Source organism: Labrus mixtus, chromosome 4 (genome assembly GCF_963584025.1).
Source record: "Labrus mixtus chromosome 4, fLabMix1.1, whole genome shotgun sequence".
In the NCBI taxonomy this organism is placed as follows: domain Eukaryota; kingdom Metazoa; phylum Chordata; class Actinopteri; order Labriformes; family Labridae; genus Labrus; species Labrus mixtus.
In genome coordinates, this window is record NC_083615.1 from 31,996,296 (window position 1) to 32,019,458 (window position 23,163).

Sequence of the window (23,163 nt, forward strand, 5' to 3'; positions counted from 1 at the left end):
AGAGAAGAAGAAGAGAGCTGCAGATAGGAAACAAGAGAAGAGAGGGATACATAGAAAACTTGTAAAAGATGCATGCTTTAAATCCATGTTAAAGAACCATTCCATTCAGATATAAACGCCTGAGCCATATTTACAAAGCCCCTGCAATATAAAAACCCTCAATATTTTCTGTATGTGAAGTCTTTATGCTTTCATAAACAGATCAAAATCTTTACCATTCAGCAACTATGTCAACAGTTCAATGTGTTAATTCATCACACAGTGCATAAGCAGGGTATTATAAACCACAAATATGAATGTTTTGCTCTTCTGTAAGACTGAAAAGAGGCAGTTTGCTGGTTTTAATCTGGTAAAACTGATGTGAGGAGCCTTAAGGGAGACACGTTTTGTAAGTTGTAACAAGTCTGGCTCCCTGTGGCTCGGTCTTTATGAGTCTGTACTCGCACATGTGCATGCTCAGGGGGAATTCAAGGTAGTTGGTGTGGACTGAGGCAGCTGGAGGTGTGGAGCATCTTCACTAAACTGAGAAAATTAGTTTAGAAAAGGAAGACACTGAGGAGCTCATAACACTGGCCAAGAAACCCCGTGGTTAGTATATGAACAGTCAAGTCAAACATTACCACAATATCTCTGAATAAGACTCCAACTTGAATCTACAAAGTTAAGTTAGTTGTGTTTTTATGTATACTTCTTTGTCACATTAAGGAACAGGGACTGCTGGTTTCAAAGTCTTTTACACAGGCACCAAAATCATTTCATAAAATAATATTAAGTGTATGCATATATAAAAATCACAGTGTCTACAGAATGCATACACCATTTACACAAACTAGACATGTGTGCATAATCAATAAGCATGAAAAAACTACAACATAACATTCGAATGTCAGTCGACTATACAGACTAGATCTGACCACTCAGGCTTGACTATGTGAATCCTTAGTTGGGGACAGGCCTATTTAGATAAATATAAGATTAATAATAGTCATCGATTAAAAGAGAGTTAGTGACAGTTCTTCTCTCATAAAAAGAGACAGTGTGTCTACTTCTGAAGATTTAAGATTTACTTTTTATTGATCCCCGCAAGGGGAAATTTCTGTTTTTACACTCTGTAGTCATGCAACACACACATAGGCTGAAGTATATATACACATGCACACAAACAGGATCCTATGGACATGCACTAATGGAGAGATGTCAGAGTGATGGAGCAGCCCACAGCGGGCGCTCCTGAGCTGGTGGTGGGGAGGGGGCTTGGTGCCTTGCTCAAGGGCACCTCGGCAGTGCTCAGGAAGTGATCTGGCACCTCTCCAGCTACCAGACCAGCTTCCATGCTTGGTCCGCACTGGGACTTGAGCCGGCAACCCTCCGGTTCCCAACCCAAGTCCCTACAGACTAAGCTACTGCCGCCCCTGAGCTACTGCCGCAGTTCAGAATGTAGTGTGGACTTTTCAATAGACTGAACCCTCGTGGTCATTCAGTGGGCATTTTTTGGGGTCCACCTCAGACTTAACATTTCAGCATGGATGCATCCTTTCAGGAAATGAGTTGTAGTTTAAAGGCTTTATATGCGCTTTCTCACTTAAATATAATATAAATCAAGTATATCCTCTGAAAATAACTCTGTGAGTCATGACTGTCTACAATGGGTGTAACACCCGAGTCCCACTGTCTGTGATGTTTTCAGAGTTTTCAGAGTCCTATCTTCACTTTGTTTACATCGCCAGGACGGCCGGCTGACTCCTCCCCTCTCGTATAAAAGTTGTTTAATTGAGGGACTAGAGAAAAGAAGAATAACATACTGTACTCACTGCTTAACTGTGTTTCTAGATCACGCTCATTTCAGGTAAATTTACATGCAGTGTGAAGATACGAGCATAATAAAGATCGTTAGCATTAGCATGCTAACAAAACAATGCAGCGCAAGTTGTTTTGGTTTCATGCTGGTGCTCAAGGGCGACATCTGCTGGATAAAAAAAATTGCATATAAAGCCTTTAACTCACACAATGCTGTGCAAAATGAAATGTAAAACATCACTTAAGGTGCGCCTCCAAATCAAAATGAACAAGGATTAAAAAAAAAGGGGGGGTGATAGATGCGGCTGGTTCGGGTAACGCGCCTTTCACATGTTAATTTGTTAAATTGTTTACATGCAATGTGAAGTTTTGTATTATTTAGTGAGCCATTGTGCAGATCACATCTGAGTTGATGTGTCAATAACATGAGGTGGGCTAATGATGCCACTTCCATACTGAATGAATCAGACGAAGTAGGAACAAATATCTGCCTACTGTGCATGCCTACTGAATAGTAGGTACTAAACAGTATACAGCACAAAGAGAAGGGACTGTCTACTGTCAGATTGTGTTGGCACTTTGCAATTTGGAAGCACCCACTGACTTCTCATATGAAGAAGAGATCTCATGTCAGAGGACAAGTTTGAAAAGAAAAGAAACAGTTAGTGAGACGATATTAGACACAACTTCTGAATCAAAGAACCATATTCATATGTCTTAAAAGATGTCTTAAAGTGTACGGCACAAGTTTGTGTCAGATACTTATTGTTCATTTAGACAAATCAGAACTTCTAAAGATGAGTAATGGTAATAACCTTACTGTATTGAATATTCTTGTCAGGCGTTGAAACCAATTAGTAAACAATTGATTTCATTTTATTTCTGTTGTTCATCAGAGTCATTTCTTATTTGTAACAAAAGCCATTAGAAATGATATTATAGCAGCTTGTTTCTACAACACTGTGATTAAAAACATTATCCTTCACAGAGCCGGAGTCGTATCAGTATAGACAATAGATCCTTTTTCTATCAGTGGTACTAATCAATGTCAGCTGCATTTCAAAAGAAAAGATGAGGAAGTGAATGAGTAGAGAAATGGAGAGGGAGTGAAGGCTACATGGGACGACCATTAGTATTCTGCCTGCATTGTTTAGCGGTGACAAGACGAGCTGTTGTTTGTGTAATTATGTTATTAGCTTTTAATACACATCCCCGTGCAGTCATTTAATTCTGGTAGCGTCTCCCGTCCCAGTGATGTGTCGCTCATTGCTGTACTCAGCCGTTTCATTAGGCCTAATTTAATTAACGTTATTTTGGTCCCGCTGTCAGCGACACACTCACTCATAAGGAGAACAGAGTGTGTTTGCAGTGAAGTGAAAGTCAAGTCCACATGCTTGTGATTGTGTGAATGTGTGTGTTGTTTCAGGGAGTGTGTGTATCTTGAGGTAAATTGAATGTTTATGAATATGAATTTTGTTTGTTTACATCATGTTTACATGATACATTATACACAGCCCTGCGTATAAAGCTGTTTTAGTCAAGAACTAGAGAAAAGAAGATTAGAACAGTCTACTGACTGCTTATTTTGATATCACCTATCCGTAGCAGTCATTCTGTGTAATTTTTATGCAATGTTAAACTATGAGCTAACTAAAAATGTGCCAACATTAGCATGCTAACACAACAATGCAGGACACAGGCAAATGCAGCTCGAGTTAGGGACAATTTTGTCGGCTGCCTGCGCTTTATGGCGCTTATGATACGTTCTAATTCATAACTCCTTTGTGTGAATGCAATTGGAGAGGGGGTTGGAGGTGTGTCTCTTGAGGAGAGCGGAGGCTTCAGTACGGCAGAGGTGTGGCCAAACAGCAGTTTGTTTTGGTTTCATGCTGGTGCTCAAGGGCGATATCCACAGGATCAAAAAGTCACACATTCTTCCTTTAAATATCTAACACAAAGAGTTAACTGTTCCATTTAAGGAGGTTGATGTGGAACTCTGCAAAACGAATCAAACAAACTAAACAAACCAGTTTGGGACCATATTGTCAGTGCATGGAGAAAAATGTAGGACTCGAGTTGAGACCGAGTGCTGATGGAGTGTTCTGTCCACCAGGCATCGGTCACCTGAGCATGATCTGGTGATACTTTTGATTAATGATGTTACTTATGTTAGTTCAGATCTCAGCATTAAAATAGTACTTATTTAATTTGTTCTTGGGTCGAACGACAGAATGAGGTTGTTTTATAATTCAAGCTGGAACATCAGGTGATGGTGGTGGATGAATGGCACAACAAATGGCCTCAAGATCTCGTCACAGTATCTCTGTGCATTCAAAAGGCCAATCAAAAAAATTAACCTGTGCTCATAGTCCGAAGCACATGCCTGCCCATACCATAACCACACAGCCACCATGGGCCACTCATTACCAACGTTGATATCAGCCAGCAGCTCATCCACTCAACGCCATACATGATGTCTGCCACCTGCCTAGAACAGCGAAAACTCGAATTCATCCGTGAAGAGAACTCTTCTCCAAAGTGCTAGACCCCATCAAAGTTGAGCACTCAAGTTGGTTAGAAAGACGATCTGCAGTCAGGTAAAGATCGCTGTAAGGACGACGAACATGCAGATGAGCATTCCAGAGACGCTTTCTGAGAGTGTGTGCAGATATTCTTTGGTCATGCGAACCGATTGTGGATGAAGATGCTAGATGTGGACGTCCTAGGCTGGCTAGGTGACACACAGTCTGTGGTTGTAAGGCTGGTTGGATGTACTGCAGAATTCTCTGAAAGACTTTGGAGATGGCTTATGGTAGACAAATGAACATTCAATTCACAGGGAACAGCTCTGATGGACACTCTTGCAGTCAGCATGCCAATTGGACACTTCCTCAAAACTTGGGGCATCATTATGCTGTGTTCTAAAACTGCACATTTTAGAGTGGTCTTTTATTGTGACCACCCTAAGGCACACCTGTGCAATAATCATGCTGTCTAATTATCATCTTCATAATCCACACTGTTCAGATGGATGGATTATCACAGGAGTAGAGAAGTGCTCGGACTTGATGATATTTGTGAACACAACTTTGGACACAACTGGACTTTTGTGTACATAGAGACAAAGAGAAATTTATATTTCAGTCGGTGTATATTTAAGGAAGAATTGACTTTTTGATGGCACATTCTTCCTTTAATGCACATTGCATTTAGTGTTGATGTGTCAACTCACAAATGTAATATAACATTGTTAATTTTTGATTGATTGATTGATTGATTAATTGATTGATTGAAATCTTTATCAAACATGTAAATTTTGTACTTTTTTATAGAACAAAAACAAACAAACCAACAAAAGAATAGTACACAAGAGAACAAGCAATTGGCAGTCTGTAGTCATCGCCAAAGACATCCTCCAACCTTTCACTCTCTCATGGTGATACACAGAAAATACACAAAAAAATGTATGCACACTTAAATACAGTCCATAATCAGCTGTTAATACCTAAAAAACATGCACAATGAAATGCATGCACTGACTGTAAACTGTACAATACTCTTAATGTTGTTCCATGTAAGCCAACAGACTGCCAATGAAAACAACAAACCAATCAAATTGTAGGATGAGCAGCACAGGTCAACATTTAGCATCACTTACTGGATGCTATTCCATAAGAGAATAACATTTTTACATGTATTTTGTTTAAATATATACGAGCCAAATTGGCATTTTTATATTGAAATAAATAAGAATATTTGAATTTCTTAATGTTTTTCCAGACCATAACTTGGGGGAAGGGGCATTCTCCAGGGTCAGGAGGTAAAGATGCTAATAGTCCCACCCCCTCCGCTGGTGCTCTTCAGTACACATACGCCTCATATGTCAAACCAACTTGTGCGTGTTTGACACAAATATTCAAAGGGAAATGTCGAACACATACGCACTCACACAGACACGGATTTTGCAGATGTGTGTCCCTACTCGGAGCAAAATCTTTCATTCACCGCACGCACACAGACACACACCTATGACCCAGTGTGTGCCGATGAAATGTAGACGGAAGGTAATTAAACAGGGATCAGGCTGCTCTTTATCAAGGGCTCTTCACTGCTGGGCTAAATTAACCTCTGCCCACACACACTCTCACACACACACATTGTACCTTAAGGACCTATACACCCACACACACATAAAGATGAATGCACATTTGCATAGATAGACATGGGGATACAGACAAAGGGATCCACAGTGATGCACCTCATCACTGGAATGCATTAACAAGCTCGGTGCTGAAGGTTCATCAGGAAATCTGCTCAAATCACACGATCAATAAATGGGGAGAAAAGAGGATATAAGAGGAGAATAGAGGAGGAGAGAAATGTGTGCCTGAAAAGGCCGGATCACAGTCCGACTCCCGCGCCACAACTCGGAGTAATTTCCTTCATTCACAGAAACAAACCAATGGCCGAATTCAAGTTAATACGGCTTACACTGGCCTTTCTGATCAGAAGAATACTACCCGGTTATAACGCTGTTACGCTAAACACATATAGGACGCAGCGGTCCGAAACAACAACAAGAGTTTTAAACAGGTAAAACTCAGGACGCGACGGTCCAACAAAGATAAAAATTACAGTTTCTGCTTCAATCAAACAATTGTTAAAAACACTCTCTAAAGCTAAATCTGCCCAGACCTAATTAAGCCTCACTTGTGAATCGCTTTGCCTGCGATCGGTGAAGGGAAAAGGAGTCCAGCGATAAAACAGATCTTCTGTCCGTCCTGGTGTAGAGGCGTCTGATGGCGGCGAGGGTCCCTTACGGCAAGAGCGGCTTCGTTGGTTCTCCGTCGAGTGGAAAGATGTCCGTTGATGTCCTTTCGTTGCAGGACGGAATAAGACCGTTATCTTTCTGATAATCTGTTATAGTCTGACGCTCTCCGAGAAACTGAGATGCGTTCACTGGACAATCCGAGCTCGGAATTCAGAACACTGCCGGCCGTGGATTACCTGCGCACCAAAACTTAAAACCAAGGAAGATGGTTGCAGGAAACAAGAGGTGAGCTTGTGTCACGAACACTTGAAGTCAGCGCGTGGAAAGAGAAAGAGCAATGGAAGTCTCAGAGTTTTGTCACCTGGCCTCCTTCCTGTGGGGTCTCCCTCAGGTTCCGGTCCCCCCTTTACGTGACACGTAGGTGTGAAGTACTGCAGGGGATTCTGGGATAAAGAGTCCTTTTAGGCCTCTTTGTGATCTCAGTGAATCACTCAAATGAGGCTTCTCACAGAGGTGCCGGCCCAAGTCCATTGTTTGACTGTCCTAAGCCTGCGTGGCCCAACAGTCGTTTAACTGAGTTTACTTAGTTGAAGAACATGCACTCCACACAGAGCTGATCAGACTGCAGTGCGCAACGCTGAAGGATCAATTCAAGTCTTTTGGTTTGGAAACATGTTATCATTTTATAATGCCTAACACTAAAATACCTGAAGATGCATCAAAGACACTCTGTTTGTTTGTGACAACTTATTCATGTGAGCAGGTTTTATCTGTAATGAACCTTAACGAGTGCAAACTGTGCTGTGGCCTGACACACACAGATCTAAAGTCTCTCTCTCTCTCTCTCTCTAATGCACTGATCCCAGGGCAGGTAGAATAACCTGTGTCAAAGTTTCTATAACCTTGAACAGCAATATTTAAACATAATATAATAATCTCAAACAAAACATAATTATTGGTATTTTCTTCTGTAATGTGGTACATTTAAATATTTCCATATGCCAACATGCAGTTTGCAATGACAGAGTTAACCCCTCTGCTTAATGTTAATGTTAAAGTTTTCTATACAATCATACATTAGCCTATATATCCATGTGTTGAGTTATAATGATGATGGCAAAATTAGTCCGGCCCACTTGAAGTCTCATTTGAACAAATCCGGCCCCCGACCCAATAGAACCCTGACATCCCTGCTCTAGGCCCTGTTGCTCTGATTGCCCCCCCTCCCCATTCCCCCGCTGGCCTGCACTCACACTGCTCCAGGACTAACCGGGCCTGAGCACGGTTACCTCTTGTACATGATGTAGAAATACAACACATGCATGGCTTTATGTAATCATGAAGTCTTCTAAGTTTACAAGACAGGCACATCGTACAACTCAGACACTTTACCGCCTTTGTATCTTATTTTGAGTAATTTTAGTCATAAGCAGCCATGACACTCCGTGATTTCTCGATAATGGAGGCAGGGGAAGATTAAACTTCATGTACAGGTTGTTTACTCGTGCTTGTGCTTGGATTGGAGCACTCACACCAGTCAAACAAACTGGACTGTAGGGGTGAAGCATGCTTGGGCACGATACACTGCCTAGTGTGAGTGCGTTCTAAGTTGCCTAAATCAGTGTTACACAAAGTGGGGGTACTGGGGGGGTTGCAAACCAACAAGAGAGGGGACCTGGGATGCCTTCTAAAAAGCCTTAAAAATATTAAAATCATTCAAAATTTTATATTTTACCCATTGATATATATACTAGTACTTTAATTTCAAACAAAACCATTAATTATCATCACTTTTAGGTGGAATGAAAATGAAATGTGTAAAAGTATTACTTAAAATGTCAGTTTGCACTAATTACACATTTAGATGCACACACCTGTGTCTATTTATTAAGTTTTGTATGAATCAGTGAGTGCTTGCAGGGACTCTTTTTTTGCTTCATCTGAGCCCCAGAAGAAATTCATGAATTGAGTTTAACAAATACAAAAATATTAGAATAGATGAAGTTTATTGTGAGAGCTCCTGATTTCTCCACCTGAACTAAAAAAACAAAAGAGTCACAAAATGTAATAAGAGATCTCTTTTGAAACTTAAAAGGAGACACATTTGAGATTCTGTGCACCTTTTATTTCCTGGAAAAAAAGAATGAGAAGTAGGAGAAATAAGCCATTGTCTCATTTTGCTTCCTCACAGATCTCAATGCTGTCTATGAGAAACAAATTAAACATTTTTGAGATCTCTTTTCCAAACGTATTTTCCTCTGGGTTATTTTCTAACAGTTTATTTTTTACACCTGTGAAAAGAACAACTGAACAGCATTTTTACCACAGGGTGTTGTCGTTGTGTCCTTCACTCCTGGATGATTTGGAGAGATGAGGAGAATTCTCTAGCAGAGATTATGTTTGTCCCAGTGAAAAACACATTCATCAGGTGTAATGCCAAGAAAAGCAGCTGCCACTGGCAGCGGCTGCTAGAGAGAGGAGACAACCTCAGTACACAAAGTCAGCAGAAGAAAGAGGAGGTCGATCTACAGCTTAACAACCATGAAACAGCTGTTACTGTGATAAATGCTAACACGACCATTAACAGTAAATTAACACAGATTGTAAGTATTGCTATTGTTGTTTTTTAATACCACATTTTTTTTTAATGAAGTATATTCTAACTGCACAGCCATAAAACAGCTGTCACCCTCTGTCTCTGCTTTGTTCTTGCTGTTGCTGTGGTTTGTCCTCACTTGTCCAGGTGCTTGTCTGGATCAGAGCGGCGGGCGTCTCTGCCCAGCTGCTCGGCCACCTGTGGAGGTGAGACAAAACAGGAAAGCGGGGGCGAAGCGAAAACAAAGAGGGATGAGAGACAAACACAGGTAGGCACAAGGATGCAAAGATGGGGAGCAAATATATTCAGACCGATCCAAAAACAGTCAGAAAAATCTTTAACAAAGGACATTTTACCCTTTTATTCATACTGAAGAGAACAGGTGCAGCCTTGGGCCTGAGCGCTGTGTGTTTCCCGTCCTAAAGCCTTTGTTTTTCCGCAGCAGATGCTCAGAATCATCAGGTTCTTTATGCCCCGTGGACACTGATGTAAGAAATATATTTAAAAAAACAAATCCTATCTAGTGTGCTGGAAAAGTTGAGTCACAGCAATGATTTCCAGATGGGACAGATATAAAGTTGTCAAGAGGTGTGAACTGAAATGTTATGATGCGTGTAAATGAAGGTGTCTGGAGTACAGTGACTAGGACAGAGGTTGTGAGTCTATGGCAGGATTTCCCTCATTAGGACAAATGTTTGAACACTTCAGAAAATATCTGAAACTGTTTTCAACAGAAGATCTGACAAAATGTCGAAAATTGTCGAGCCATAAAATGTAATTGACCTCCATTTGAACAGTGCTACATTCACGTTCACCAGGTAGAAGAGATTTGTTTACCACCTGAAGATTACAAAAATCAACAAAGTCAAGAATACTCAAGTACGTTCAGGAAGGAAGAAATTTTCTGTTTGATTGTAGCAGGCACATACAGTATATACAAATGGACAACTGGCTTTAACCCCATTCTATTGAACAAAGATGAAGTCAAAATATCCCCATGATGGGCGCTCACATATTAGATATCTGGAGCCGGAGTCTGTGCAGAATAGGGATCAGCTGTAGTATTGATGTATCTAAATGTTTAGATGCTTATCTATCCCGTAATGATCTAGAATCGCATTGAGAAACAGACAACAGCAGCATGCAAAAACATCCTTATTATTGAGAGGGAAATTTCAATTTTACCTCCATTTGTAAAAATTGAGTTGAGCCTTTGAATATTCCTCAGTCAGTAACAATATTAGTTGAAATATCTGAGCTTTGTATATCTGCAATTAAGGGTTTCCCCGCTGCATCATTTCAACAACGCTATCAGCCGACGTCTGCTGTTGACAGACATTGCCCCAGCAACTGATGAATCTGCTTCTGAATATTCTCAGGGCCAATGAGAAGCACTTCTGCACATCAACCCGCTAACTACTCACCTACCTGTCCAAACTACCAACGGGTCTGATAAGCCCGCTAGCAGAATGCAGAAAACGTTAACTGGCACAATGGCAGGGTACAGCTAATTTACTGACCAGCTAAAGTATCAGTGGGGTATAATTTTACTCGAAGTGTTACACATCAGTGAATTTAACATAAAGCTATAACAATATATTTTTGACAAAACCAGCAAACTGCATTGAAATTATTATGCTAATTTAAGGACTGAATATGATAGCTGGTTTGGTTCAGTCAGTTTACTAAAAACCTAACAAATTTTCAAGTATCTTCTTTACCTTCTTCCGTCGTCGGAGCAGAGAAATTGGCGGCTCAACTGCAGGTAGAAAATTCTGAAGAAGGCGGAGACGTCATGACGTTAGACGCACAGCATCACGAGAAACCTAATTGATGCAGGTTCACTCAAGTGAGAATAGCAGGTTACATGTGTACTGAGGGAACAACATGTAATTCCAAGTTGATATACTCCACAAATGTAGACTGCCTTCACTAAAGCAGAAATATGAATGAAACTCACTCAGAACTTTACATTACTTCAACTACTGCTGAAATACACTTTTTAGAGTGTACTCAAAGCGCTTTTCAACCGCAGGTCACACCTACACATTCACACACTGATGGCAGAGGCTGCTATGTGAAGTAACCACCAGAACTAACTAATCCCATTCATACGCCATCAATGAAGCAGTGGGAGCAACTTGGGGTTAAGTGTGACATGTGGCTGCAGGAGCTGGGAATTGAACCCCAAACCTTCCGGTGAAGAGACGAACGACCCTACCACTAAGCCACAGTTGATTTTCAGGTTTTCAAAAAGTAGAGAAACGGGTCCTTGATAGAACCAGGTTTCAATCCCTATTTCTAGAAGAGAGACACATATTCAATCTGTGTTGTTGGGCGTGCATAGCTTATGACACTAAAGGTGAGAGTAACAACAATAAATGTCCACCAAGTGTTGTTATGAATGAATGGTGACAGTTGTGATCATCTTGTCCCTCAATACTCACAAGTATTTTTCATCACCCTAATTTTCATCCATTTTTATTTCCTCCGCTTTGGGGCTACAATACTTAAAATAATCGAAAATGTTGTGTTGTGATCGATAAATGCTAAATGTAAAACTGTGGAGATGATGCAGTGGGCTGTATTTTTATTTGTTTTCTAAAATCATCTTCAAATTGAGACAATCACTTAAAACCATAGACTGTAAAAATAATGGACGGGACAAGGTCCCCGGTCTAGTGAAGCTTTTATTTTTAGAGCTCCCCCTGCTGACTGGCTGCAGTATAGGTCATAAACCCCGCCTCCTCAATGATAACAGACGGGATGTGGGTCAAACTGTAAAGCTAAAATACTCGTCACATCATTTTTTTCCAAACCTAAACTCTGCTGTGATCATTATTTATTATCACCCTACATTGTGTTCAACTGCTCATTTTTCTGTGAAGTTTGTTTTAAATAAGTTATTTGAGGTTGAAAAACGGGATTTTACGTCATATTTGACGATGATTGACAGCCGCCGATCTTGCGTAGCTCTCTTTGTGAATAGCAAAAGTTACGTAGTGAAGGAAAGCCGAGACGCCATTGAATTTTTCCGTTCAGTTTTTTCGTCTTTTTTGAGCTGGCAAAATGAGTTGTTCTGCAGTAAACTGTTCTAACCGACCTGTGGGATCTAAGGGATCTTTGCAGTTTTTTCGGTAAGTAAAAAAAGTGTGATTTATGTGTCATTGGTTAAAGTCGTTCTCTAGCTAGCTAACACATAAGCAGTCTAAGGTTAGCCGAAATGTTGTAAAGCTAGGTTACTTATCCGGCATGATTTATCTTTTTATTTTATTTTTTAAAATGAGCAAACCTAATAACTGACATGCTATGTTTCTTGATATTGTTATATCATTATTGTGATTTAAATTGTATTTAAAACCAAGAATTGTGATAAAAATCTGCTCAAAGATGAGGTTCATTGACTGTATAGTTATTTTACAGCAAAAATAAATACGTCTGGTAAGGTCTCAAAAAAGTATCTAGGGCAAAAACAAAGCCAAATAATTGTAATCTGGCCTGCATCATTACTAATGTGTACATGTTTACAGTCCGAGTGATAAGTGGGTTAAACAGAGAGTAAGAGGTTTTACTTTCACCGTGCAGACTGAAATTCATAGTACTATATACGAGGGTAGAATATTTCTCTATGTATCCAGATAAAACTAAAGGTAAGATCTGATTCAATATAATTGTTACTGATTTAAGAGACTAACTGAAACGTGAACACAAACATCAACAACCTGCGGTGGTGTAATGTAATATTAACCGAGCATCATGCTGCTTAAACTGATAAATATTCTGCATTGTCTTCCACACACTACCAATTCAACAATCACAAGTTGATCATATTGTAAATTTAATGAGGCTCATTGAGAATTTGTACTAAAAATTGACAAAACCTGACAAACATTGCGGTGATTGTGACTGTGTCTGTATTTAACACCTTTGAAAGGAAGGTGTTAATGCAGGAGACCAGTGTTACACACAACATGCTGCTGTTATTGTAGGAGGAGACATAGGTACAATAAAAGAAGACATAAAGATCACGTTTTTCCCCACACATGTTAATATGTTTTAAATGTCATGCATTTATTTTTTATTTCGCTTCAATAATCGTTAACGAAGAGAAACACCATGATTAAACTACAGGCTATTGTTTTTATAGCCAAAGAAAACTGAACATTCACAGACTCTGCATTCAAAAGAATTTCAACATTGACATTTATGTCTTCCTATTTCCCTCTTTTCACCAACATTATATTTTAAACTGAGGATTTCCTTTTCCTCGGGTCTCACGTCTCTCCCCCAGCTCGCCCCCTCCGGTGCGCTCCTCTCCATAATGCTCTCGTCTCCTCCCTCTAAAGCCCACTGCTGCTACTCTGTAGGACGCTTTGATTGGGGTACCTCACCAATAAAATACTATTTTATATTTTATAAGCAGTTTGCCACCACACTGTACTTTTACTCTCCAAAGGCATATGAGTATATGCGTGACAACTTTAACAAAGCTTTACCACACAGTCACACCATCCACACAGCTGATCCAGGATTTACTGTAGCATCTTTTACAGCACTAAGAGGTCATGTACAGGCAAACAGAGAGAAGGGAAAAGAAACAATCTGTGCTCTCAAATAACAAAGCAGTCTCAAATCTTTTTGAGGAATTACAGCTAAAAAAAATTCAACTTTGCATACAGTACATCCTCTGATAAATAAAATGAAGTACTTTGATTGCATTTCTGTGGTGTTCCTGTAGGTGACCATGATGCAGCCAGACTGAAGCAGCAGGTTGTGAAGGTGGACGCCATTATCTTGTCTTTGCAGTGCTGATTCTGAAGAGAACGCCTTCACATAGGACTCAAAGGTAAAATTATCTCTCATGATTGGACCGTGTTATTGTAACCGCTATCAGCATCAAAGTAATTTTAGTAACAATTTATAATCCTTCTTAAAATGTGAGGAAGACTAGCAGAAGATTTTAACAGCCTCTGTGATTCTGCAAGAAGTTCATGTTTAAATTGTTCTTCTTTCTGTCTTCAAGGAAATCAGTGCTTAAAGGAAACAACAGTACAGACTCTGATTCCAGCTCCGGTGAGGTTCTGCACACAAATCTGATTATATGAGAATATTTAACATTAGTTTAATTTATCAGGCTGGCCCATGTGATGACAGTTTAAAATAATCTTCAATAGAAAGTGGCAGGAACACTTTTGTCTTAAAACATGAATTCATAAAGCTGATCATATTATTGGATTCATCATGTCTTATTATATATTTTGTTTTTCCTCTTAAATAGTTCTCCTGTCTTAAAAACAAACTTTAGAACCTGAAGTTTAGCAGAACCTGAGGACAGATCTGATTTCAGGTCTGAGGCATAAACATCACAGTAAAATTCATTATACTTTACATTTAACTCCATGATTGTTTTTCTTTATTACAGAAGATGCCCTCAGATTCAGATCCATCAACAACCCCTGACAACATGGAGGACTCGTCCCCTGAGCGTTTCCTGTCCTCTCTCGATGGTCTTCTTCTCTTCAGTCATTAACTCTTGAAAACAGCAGCACAAAATGCCAGACTGTTTGACAAGTCTGTGATTGAATAAATGGAAATGGAATCTCATGTGTATCTTGTTATGCTTATTGGCTTTAAATGTTTAATATTAAATAAGTTTGAAGGCCATTTATCTCAGACGAGACCGGCTGTGACAAGCTGAGCTCGTCTGTTAGCTTTGCTGTTGTCTTAGCTGTTGTTGGTCAAGAAGAAATTAATGTCAGTTCAAGGCCTTTTCAAATGTGAGCTATAAACTTAACTGCTAAATTATTTTACTGTGACCAACACTTTGTAGTGCTCCAGTTAATCAGAGACAGTTAATTCAGATTTAAAAAAAGTTTATTTAAACATTTTGTGAAAAAAAAAAAAACTTCAATAAACAACCCCTGGCTTCATTAACCATGTGGAAAATAAGTAAGGGAGACCAACAGGTTGAACTGCTGGGACAAGTATTAAAAATAATTTAACAAAGAAATCCAAACAAAAATCAAATAAAGTATAAAGATCCTGGATGATTGTTTGACTGTTAAAATATGATGGAAGAGCAAATCCAACACAACCCTCCAGCATCTGGCCTTTCAAACACAGGGCAACATCATGGAAAGAAAATAGCACCATTAAATATTGACCAGGATCTCTGTGTTTTATCTGAGGATGACTCTGTCCACCTTCTCACTGTTCACTGTCACAAAGCTCCAGACTCTGTCTACCTTCTCACTGTTCACTGTAACAAAGCTCCAGACTCTGTCCACCTTCTCACTGTTCACTGTCACAAAGCTCCAGACTCTGTCTACCTTCTCACTGTTCACTGTCACAAAGCTCCAGACTCTGTCTACCTTCTCACTGTTCACTGTAACAAAGCACGAGACTCTGTCCACCTTCTCACTGTTCACTGTAACAAAGCACCAGAATCTGTCCACCTTCTCACTGTTCACTGTCACAAAGCTCCAGACTCTGTCCACCTTCTCACTGTTCACTGTCACAAAGCTCCAGACTCTGTCCACCTTCTCACTGTTCACTGTCACAAAGCTCCAGACTCTGTCCACCTTCTCACTGTTCACTGTCACAAAGCTCCAGACTCTGTCCACCTTCTCACTGTTCACTGTCACAAAGCTCCAGACTCTGTCCACCTTCTCACTGTTCACTGTCACAAAGCTCCAGACTCTGTCCACCTTCTTCAGTTGTGCAGACGTCGATCAGCTCCTCTGGGTGATGGCAGAGAGGACTCTTCATCTGGGAGAGCTGCTGGTGTAAGGTCATTTCTACCACAGTGGATGAGCAGGACATCTGGCACAGGTGAAAGAAGGAGGAGGTTCCTTCAAACTATGTGACCCCAGCCTGACCTCTGTAACAGGTGTTCAGATGAAGGTTGAAATTATTCATTTTTAGGTTCTGTTGATTGTAAAAAGGAAAAGAAAACATCACCTTTCTATTTAACATTTAGCTGGTGTATGACTCAGCGTGAGTTTTATTTTAGAAAACTGTATTGTTAACAATAGCTTGTTTTTACAATCCTCTTATGAAACTTAAATAAAGATCACAGGATATAAACTTTAAACAGATGATTTTAACTTACACTTCACCTCTGTGGAAGATGTCAGACCAGCTGCTTTTATCTCTTCTTTGCCTAAATGAAGATACAAAAAACAATTGATTTACTGTTCACTTAAATATATTAGAAAAGCAGACAAGAATCACATTACAGACTATCAGTTTCTAACAAAATACAACATATCTTACCACCTGTAGTCTACGGTCTGTGGTGCTAACCTAGCTTAAATATAGAACGATTTCGTTAAAAACAGAGGACCCAGCAGCCCACGTATTTTCAATAATGATCAAAATAGCGGGATTTTTTAAAACACAGTGTGTTTAAATATTAGACTTTGAATACAGTGGTTTGTTGTACTTACACATTTCTTCATCGTAGACCGGCAGAGCGCTTTCGGCGTAGCTGGGCTGCGTAAGTCATCAGGGCAGTACGCTAAATGGGCGGGGCGTGTTACCAGGGCTCCTCCCACCAGACCCTACTGCGCAGACTCTGGCTCCAAATGACATCAAAATCGCAAGATGGAAGCGCCCCTAAGCGGCATATTTTGGTTTCAAGAACGTTGAGTGGGAACAGCTACAGTGCGCGCCCACTGCTTAAAACTGCTTAAAACATCCATCACTGTTTTCTCAACTTACATGCATTTGCATCAACTTATCACCATCACTTGTATCATTTAATCTTTGTTAATTTTCCCCTCTGGAGTGAGAAGTTCTTGAAATGACAAATTAATATACTCACTGGAAAGCTTCTGGCATGTCCCCAAAACGTGCTGCTGAACTGAATTAAAATGAATAATTGTATATGAACTGAACTCCTCTTCAGAGACTAACACATGAGCACATGTGTTTCAGAAACATCTGGGATTTTAGACACTCTCATGTCTCTTTGATGTGCACATCGGGGACACTTTACAGCGTTTCATGTTGTACCCTAATGGCCCTCTAAACTAGGACAAATCTGATTATTTACAGATTCATGAAGAGGCAGGCTTTCTGCAGCATTTCACTCGATAATGCACACATGCAGTCGATATACAGCTCCAAGATGTTTTTTTCTCTGACCCTGAATCACACACACACACACACACACACACACACACACACACACACACACACACATTGAAATACCAGGGGAGGTTGCAATGGGGTTGCACAGAGTTCAGGGCATGTTTATTTGTCAAACAACACCTCTGCTGTTGTCTAACTGAATGTCTTAGGATATCAGGATATATAGTCTACCTACCATATCACAACAAATTGTACAACATCAAATGATCCTCAAACTTTTTAGAAAATGTTGCCTGTGGACCCTAGATGAAAATCAGGATGGTTCCCTCGTTGTAATAGAAATTTCCCTCCATAGTATTAACTTTGTAAACAACAGGGAACATATTAAGAAAATGTAATTTAGGTCTCAAAGTATGCGCATCTATACATAAAGCCCATTGTACTGCAAGGAATGCTGTTACATTTGAATAATACATTATGTAAATCAGCAGGTAGCACTGTCATCTGGATTTAGAGGACTGCTGCTGCTGTGACGGGAACAAGTACTTTAAATGAGGACAATGAATGGCTGAATAAGAGACTCCACAAGAAACCACAAAGATGGGAAGAAAAACTGGAGTTCTTTCCTGAAAAAAAATCGTCCACATATTTCCAACCCACAACCTCCAGTGTTAAAAGATGAAGACAATGCTTATATCTGCTATTGTTGTAAATGACTTGTTAGAGATTTACCCTGAAGGTGTGTTCAGGCTTCATCATTATTTACTTTATTCTCACGTATCATGTCAGCCTCAGGCCAGTCTGTTCTGTTTTATTTTATGGAGGAAGAGACTTAACAGACAGAGAGAGAGAGGAGTGAGGTGGGTGTAAAAATACAGAAAAGCCTCCAGACTGGTCCGCTGTGAGGTAGATGGCGCTGTGAGTATCGCGAGACGTAGCATCGAGGTGAGATCCAACATGGCGACGTGCAGTCACTGAGACCACAAAAACAAAACACTGGAACTCTTTTTTTCCACCAAAACACATAATATTCTACATCCCAGACCGTACATCTCATCTCACATGCGGGAGGATATAGCCGACCTGGAAGCCTACATCGACTACTTTTACAGCAAACAGAACATGGATCCAGCTACCGACACTTGTGGAGTGTTGGTAACAAGACCCCTCAAACCCAAACAAACGGAAAAAAACTTCATCCACGGACACCAGTGATCTCCAAACAACTGACATTGAGGTCAGTGTACTCCAATCAAGAAATAACAAACTGGATTTACTGGTTACATTACATGATGAAATAAAAGAGCGCCACGCCAGCCTGGAATATGCATACAACCACATTGAAAAACTTGAACAGTCAAATAACTCACTTCAAACTTCCGTCAGCTCACTTACCGAAAAAATTAACTCCGTCACAAAAGACAACAAAATCATGAAAGAAACTATCCTGGACATTCAAATTAGAAGCATGCGCGACAACCTGATCTTCTCCGGCATTCCCGAACACCCGAACGACAACCCCGAAAACCTGCTGAAAGACTTCATGGAAAAACAACTCAAACTCCCACCCGCCACCGTTAACCAGATCACCTTCCACCGTGTCCACCGTCTCGGATCTCATTCCAATAAAGCACCCCGAAAATACTGGAACATTTCAAGCACAAAATCACCTCCCACCTGAATTGCAGTGACTAAATGAATCTTTGACTACATCTTTAACCTCTCCTACCACGCTATTGTCTCTCCAAAAACTGTGATTTTCTAGAATGATTGTCTATATGTGTATTGCTTTTGTTATTTTATTTACTCCTTCCCTCTCCCTCATATGTCAGCAGAACACACACACACACACACACACACACACACACACACACACACACACACACACACACACACACACACACACACACACACACAACACCAAGAAACCCTCAACATTCTTACCATAAATCTAAATCATGGCTCCACTTAAATTCCTAAACTGGAACATCCGTGGGATTGGCTCCCAAGCTAAAAGGATTAAAGTATTCAGTCATCTAAATAAATTAAAACCAGATATATGCCTTCTACAAGAAACTCACCTGACAAAATCTAACAACCTCTGCTTAAATTCAACTGAATTCTGTCAGATATTTTCTGCTTCTTATAATTCAAGACAAAGAGGTGTATCCATACTGATCCACAAGAAAATATCACTAACTAATTCCTCCAACATCATTGACCCAGAAGGAAGATACATCATCTTAAACACGTCCATTAACAATACTAATTTTACTATTGCAAATATTTATGGACCCAACACAGATGAACCCTCTTTCTTTCATAGATTCTTTACATCATTACATAACTTCACAAACTCAAAAATAGTAATCGGAGGCGACTTTAATACAGTCCTCAACCCCACAATAGACCGCTCAGGAACTGGAAGCAGAAAATGGAAATCCACAGAAACAATAATACAATACATGGAGGAGCTTGGACTTGGCGACAGTTGGTGACTTAACAACCTAACAGCAAAATAATTCACATATTTCTCACCACTCCATCACTCTTTCTTCTCTTTCTTTTTTTCTCATAAGTAAATCAGTCATACAGGACATAACAGATACCTCAATCCATCCGATTATAATAAGTGACCACGCTTCAATCTCCTTACATCTAAACAGCAAGCAACTCCATAAACAACCAACCAGATGGCAATTCAATCTCTCACTACTAAAAGATCCAAACTTTGACACAGCTATAAAGGAAGAGTGGGCATCCTTCATGGACATTAATGACACTCAAAATAACCATCACTTATCTGGGAAACCGCAAAAACAGTTATTTGAGGCAAAATCATTTCATACTCATCTTACAAAAAGAAAACAGAGATAGCACATGAGCACAACCTAGAGCTTAAAATTAAAGAAACAGAAACGATCTATGCACAAGCGCCAACAGAAGAGAATCTAAATAAACTTAGGAAATATAAATTAGAAATGTCAGACATAATAAATAAAAAAACACAATTTCTAATCCAACAACTCAAACACAAGCACTATGAATATAGCAACAAATCAGGAAAATATCTCGCAAATCAGCTACAGCAAAAAAAGGAAAAAAATACCATCCTAGCTATACAAAACCCAGCAGGGAAGCTTCTCATATCACCAGATGAAATTACAAACACCTTTAAAAACTTCTACCAACAGCTGTACACATCAAACACAGAACCCAATTCAAAAGACATATATGAATTCCTTGATAAAGTAGACATACCAACTTTAACAAAAACTCAAGCAGAAGCATTAGACAAACCACTCACAAAAGAAAAATTCTATTCAGCACTAAAGTTAATTCCCCCTAACAAAACACCAGGACCTGATGACTTCCCCGATGAGTTTTATAGACATTTCTGGTCAACCATTTCACCACTATTCATCAGAATGACAGAAGATCTAATAAATTCCGGAAAAATCCCTTCACATATGAACACCGCCAACATCTCAGTAATATTGAAACCAGATAAAGATCCTACCCTCACCTCCAGTTACTGCCCAATATCCCTCATCAATACAGACATAAAAATAATGAGCAAAGCACTATCCACAAGAATCGAAATGGTCACTACATCCATAATCCACATTGATCAAACAGGTTTTATTGAAGGTAGACACGCAAACAATAACACACGCAGACTATTCAACATAATTCACCAAGCAACACAGACCACAGAAGAAACAATAACAGCTTCTTTAGATGCCGAAAAAGCATTTGACCGCGTAAACTGGACATTTTTACTTGCCACACTTCATAAATTTGGATTGGGAAAGTCATTTATCACCTGGGTCAAAACATTATACAACTCACCAAGAGCAACAGTCACAGTCAACGGTCTAACGTCATCAAGCTTCACACTGCACAGAGGAACAAGACAAGGATACCCACTCTCTTCCTCTCTATTTGCAATATACATCGAACCACTTGCTGCAGCAGTCCGCCAGAATAATCTCATTAAAGGTATACAATCACCCAACGTAACCCACAAAATAAGTTTATATGCTGACGACATCATACTCTACCTACAAAATCCACAAATCTCACTACAAGAAACAATGAATCTTCTAAAAAATACTCCAAAATCTCTAATTACTCAATAAACCTAACCTCCAACTAATTCAGTATAAGATTAACCACAGAACTCATATCACACTTACTTATTAATATCATCAAAAAACATCAAATGGGACTTTCTGACACAAATAACTGCTCAGTATGCCCCCCTAACACCCTGGATGACTACATGCATGCAATCTGGCACTGCCCACCCATACAGGAATTCTGGAAACAAATCACAACTAAACTCTCTTCAATACTGAACTGCTGGGTTCCACTCTCCCCTTCACTATGCATCCTAGGAAACATTCTTTCAATCACACTTCCCAACAACCAAAAAAACACAATACTCATTGGGCTCACTGTCGCCAAGAAAGCAATCCTCCTCAACTGGAAAAGCAGAAAAAAACTAAACACCTCAGTATGGATAGATCTCTTTGTCGAACACATCACCATGGAAAAACTTACAGCATCCATCCACAATAAAACACACCAATTTCTGACAACTTGGGAGCCAATCCTCACCTCACTACTTCCCGAACAACATAGTTCAAACCCCTGATATTCACTACCACAAATATGGACTAATACAAATACATACACACACACACACACACACACACACACACACACACACACATAATGACACACACATAAAGACACACACACACACTTACACAAATACACACACATAAATACACATACACACACACACACACACACACACACACACACACACACACATAAAGACACATACACAAAGACACATTTCTGTATAACTATCACAACTTATTTATGAATTTATTTTCCTCTTACCATCAAATTTAATCTTTTTTATTACTATTATTATTATTATTGTCCTTAGCCACCACTTTATTATGACCTATTTATTGATTTATTTCCTCTCTCCCCCCTTATATTCATATCATATTCAGCATCATAAATTCTCATCACAGCCACTCTCATTTTTCATGCATTTCTTTTTCTTTTTCTTTATTTATTTTCTCTTTCTCTTTCTCCAATCCAGATGATTGTCTGTTTTTCTTTGGTTGCCTTGTTTTATTCATTATTTATGTATTTTCTGTTTCTGTTTCTGTCTCTTATAATTATAATTACTACTGCTATCACCCCGTGCCAACAAACCTTTGCTGTTTTTTTTTTTGTTTTTTTTTACTATTATTGTCATAATTATTACTGTACACTCTTGTAACAATTGCTTCCAATATTGATATTATCTCTATTATTTACCATTATTCAATATATTTTTTTTCTCTCTCTCTCTTGCTTTATATATATCTATATATATATATATCTATATATATATATATACATATAGTTCTTTTTTTTATTATTATTATTTATTTCTTTTTTACTATCATTATTATTATTATAATTTTTCTCTTTTTCTGGTATTAGTGGTATGTTGACGGGGGTGAAGAAGGCAAGATAATGAGAATTAAAATGATACACTAGCAAATCATAGTCAAACAATCTGGACAAATTACATTATTATTACTACAACATGATCTGCACTATTTATACTACTGTCATCAATACATAACCCAACAACACACTACACTGGAACACAATTGATATGGTCCATTACCCACTTTTTTTTTGTTCTTTTTTATTTTATCATTCCTCAGTTATTCTAGTTTTCTTCTTTCCCTTTGTTTTGAATATGCTTTCTAGCCCCTCCTGGTGCCTCCATCCTCTCAGTGGTCCAGTGGTGTATCTCTAAACACTATGGTTAAAAAAAGGATAGACTTCAGGACAACGATAATAATAACAAATACAAAAATATGTA

General features: G+C 39.2%; 2 long non-coding RNA genes across 4 annotated transcripts; one reads left to right on the plus strand and one right to left on the minus strand.

Annotated features, from left to right (window-relative positions):
- Positions 1-12,820: 12,820 nt before the first annotated feature.
- LOC132973451 (uncharacterized) lies at positions 12,821-14,768 on the plus strand. 3 transcript variants are annotated; one of them, XR_009673005.1, is made up of 4 exons: positions 12,821-13,586; positions 13,655-14,010; positions 14,188-14,237; positions 14,587-14,768. It is a non-coding gene; the product is annotated as an uncharacterized LOC132973451 (long non-coding RNA). The 3 variants fall into 3 exon arrangements; XR_009673003.1 differs by having other exon boundaries at positions 12,821-14,010; XR_009673004.1 differs by lacking the exon at positions 14,188-14,237 and having other exon boundaries at positions 12,821-14,010.
- A 1,019-nt stretch (positions 14,769-15,787) lies between these two features.
- Positions 15,788-16,854, minus strand: LOC132973617 (uncharacterized). The gene is made up of 3 exons (XR_009673028.1): positions 16,613-16,854; positions 16,276-16,326; positions 15,788-16,044 (listed from the first exon to the last, which is right to left on the minus strand). It is a non-coding gene; the product is annotated as an uncharacterized LOC132973617 (long non-coding RNA).
- Positions 16,855-23,163: the final 6,309 nt, after the last annotated feature.